Source organism: Azolla caroliniana, unplaced genomic scaffold (genome assembly GCF_043228905.1).
Source record: "Azolla caroliniana isolate FFs.n. ecotype wild unplaced genomic scaffold, voAzoCaro1.0.p SCAF_142, whole genome shotgun sequence".
Classification (NCBI taxonomy): Eukaryota; Viridiplantae; Streptophyta; class Polypodiopsida; order Salviniales; family Salviniaceae; genus Azolla; species Azolla caroliniana.
In genome coordinates, this window is record NW_028230577.1 from 42,807 (window position 1) to 46,432 (window position 3,626).

Consider the following 3,626-nt stretch of genomic DNA (forward strand, 5'->3'; position numbering starts at 1 on the left):
TGCTGTAGCCCTTCCACCCAACAGAAGACCTCCTCCTGCCCGCCGTCTCTATCCCGGCCCTAAGGTCACCACTCACCCTATTGTCGAGGTCTTCCCTTCCCTTCCCTTCCCTTCCCTTCCCTTCCCTTCCCTTCCCTTCCCCGGGGTGTTTGTTTTTCCCTCGGTTACCCTGTGTGACTTGTCTTACTAGAGTCTTGCGTGTATATCTTGTATGAGTCGCCTAGATTGGAGAGCACGCATCTTGCCCATATCGTTCATTGGGGCAATAAGCTTGTTGGTAAATTCCGGTCTACAACTGCCTTAGTCTTAGGCTACCACCGGGGCGGGGATTTGTTCCCACCAAGGTATTGTTTAGGTATTATCTATGTAGAACTTACTTACAATCCATTTCCCTTTCCATTGACCATCGAGATCCTAAGTCTCCAAGTGGGCATATCCCTAGCCTTTATTCGTCAGGGCCTTCGCTTTTCGGAGAATCCTGCTCCCGTAGAGCTTGTAGCTCGGCGGCCCACCACAAGGGAACCCTATCGGGATACTCCAGTTTCGAGTGTATTGGATAGTTATAGCGGCCCGTAGGCGCAAGATGTACCTCGTGGGGCGGTCTCCCGGACATAGTCTTTTCATGCAGTGGCCGTTTCTTAGTCCATAGTCCATTGGATGTTCGGTGCAAGGCCAGAAACTGACACTGCTTGTACCCTTCGTTCTTGCCCTTTGCTCACTGGGCCTGTCCCTCAGTGTGGTCAGTACTGGATACTGTCGGGCGGCAAAGCTTACACTTGTTCACTCATGAAGGTTCGCCGGGGCCTCTTTCCTCCCTTCTTTTTTGCTTACTCGTGATTCAGAGGCTGCCAGACCTCCTACAAAGAGAAGAGAGTCGACTGAACATCTCAGCCATTGGCGGGAGTTTCGCTCGCATCCAATCCTCAATTATTGTTCACCTTGCTTAGATCGTGCTGGGTGAGCAACAGCCGCTTCGTCACGGGACTGACTTATGGGCTAACAGGTCACACTTTGGCCAAGTATCCTACGAAAATGCTTCCGAAAGCCAGGAGGATTAAAGGGATGGCCATAAGAATGGGCGCATCATGGCATCGTAAGATGTCTCGCTTGAATGAATTAGTTGATGCTGAAAATGTTAGGAAAGGTAAACGAGAAGAGTGATAGGGAGTGAAGAAGACAGAGACGCTTCCCGACCGGAAAACAAAGTTACCACTAATGGTATAATCGGGATGGATAGGCTCTTTCAAGCAAGCTTTTCCCCCTCAAAGAACCGCACGTGCAAGTTTCCTCGCATACGGCTCAAGCGGCGAAGAAGAGTGACGGCTGGGCCGGCCTCAGCAGGTCACCGATGGGCCCACGTAGTGTTCTGCTATCACTCCGCCGCAAGTTGCGTATTTGCTCGTTTCCAATTTGCTCTCCCCAGTTGGTTTGTAATATTCTTCTCTCCTTTTCTTTTGGGGCACGCACGAAAGTCAAATTTTTTCCCTTCCCTCGTCGCAACTTCGTCGTGATTGACTCATATTCACTTAGTACCGCTCGCGGTCCCGGCCGCTTCTACTCCCATGTGGTCAATAGAAGTGGCCCGGTAACAGCGTTTCGTCATCCAGGATTCGAGTCAGCACACTGGGTCGGCAAATTGTCGCCTATCTTACCTTTGTTTGAGGGTGAGCCAAAGCTTTTCGGATCGTCTTCTGTCCACTGGACGGTATCTGATCCTACGACCAGACCTCCCGAGGGGAGCCCATTGGGTTTACCTTGTCGACATGTTGACTTTATTACAAGAAAAAGCGATCCTGTGCTATACTCCGGTGATCATTTGCCGATCGGGGCACGCAACCAAACGTCGTGTCCTAAATCACATCCCTACAGGGGCCTACTCAATTACAGCTCATAGGTGCTAGGTCGCTTTTACGAAGCGTCGTCGCACAGTTCACTGCTGCCTGCTGTGGTTGATCAAAAAGAATAGTCTCGCTTCTCTTAGCGGGTTCTATGTTGTATTGTATATTCTCCGCTTCCATGCTTCACACCCTCCCCAAAAGAACGCATGGTGGGGTAAGAGCCTCCCGCCAGGCTGGGATGGCGATATAGCCCCTTTCTCTTACTCTTATAGGAGGGCTATACACATTGTCTCATGTCCTTCAAGTCGCACTTTGGTATAAGCAGGCTCCGAAATCGCATCTTTAGAATAAAATCCGGTCAAGAAAGGGAATCCAATTAAGAATAAGCTGCCTATAAGCATCATGGCATAAGTGGAGGGTAACAGAGAAGCGAGCCCTCCCATTCTACGCATATCTTGCTCATCCGACATGGCATGAATTACTAAACCTGCGCTCGAAGGGGGTAATACTTTAAAAAAAGCGTAATTCGTTAAATAAAATACGCTAACTGAATAATCAAGAATGCCGCGAGCAAAGATCGTATAGCCTGATTGACTACGAATTAGATAAGCTACGACCCTCTTTAAATCATTTTACAACATTCCAGTAGTTACCGCGAAGAATAACGTCATAGCTCCCACAAAAGTAATAACAATCAAAGCATTGAGTAAATACTCGAATAAGGGGGAGCACCTCGCTATCATAAATACGCCTGCTATTACCGTAATAGCTGCGTAAATCAAAGCGGATACTGGAGTGAGACCCTCCGTTACGTCAGGTAACCGAGTATGCAATCCCATTTATGCAAATTTTCCAATAGCGCCGACAAGGGGTGAGATACGAATAACAATTGTGGCATAAAATCCCGTATTACGAGAAAGAAAATAGTGATTGGGTTCAGAGAAAACACTAGCACAAGCGAAAGTAGTAGGAGAGTCTACTACTTAAGAGGGAGTGGAACGACCAATAATCCCGAGGGCTGATCCGGAATCACCTACTCAATTGACAAGCATAGCTTTGATAGCTGCTTTATTAGCTTAAAGTCATGCGAACCGAAAATTAATCGACAAATATAAAACGGGACCTGCTCCCTCCCGTCCTGGAAGTAATTAAATGAAGTTATCTCCAATAACCAACATTAGCGTAAAAGAGGTAGAGATGGGTGAATAACACATGAATCAGGGGCTATGCGGATCCTCGGACATATATGAAATGAGATAGAGATAAACCAAGCTACTGACGAATGTCACCACAATTGACATAACTACAGTCGGACTATCGAACACCGGGTCGGAAGTTACTTCACCGGGCCTTTCCCTCTGCAAATCAAGCGAGCTTGTTTTTTATCCGTACCACAACGCGTTCGCCCGAGTGGCATAATCAAGTGCTCTCCGAACCGTGTAAGATGGTCGCCCATCACACGGCTCACCAACTTGGGATTACGGTTAGTAGAGGGATAACTTCTTCTTCTTCCGTGTGTCCAGGAAGAACAGGAAGGTCCCACCCGCGTCTCATTCGAGTGTACGGCATCTGCCAACTTAGGCCCCTTCCCTTCTGTTGATTCAAGCGGCGCTTCCCGGTTGGTTGTTTTTGCCGATCGAAGAGGCGGGTACTGTGGGCCCTCTGCCCCACGCATTTAACCAGCAGCTGGCGAATGTATGGTTCACCGGTTCCACCGAATACTCTCACTTGTTGAAGCACAGTGCGCTTGCCAATGGTGTGTGTGCTGTCCTTATCGGACTCAGGCCT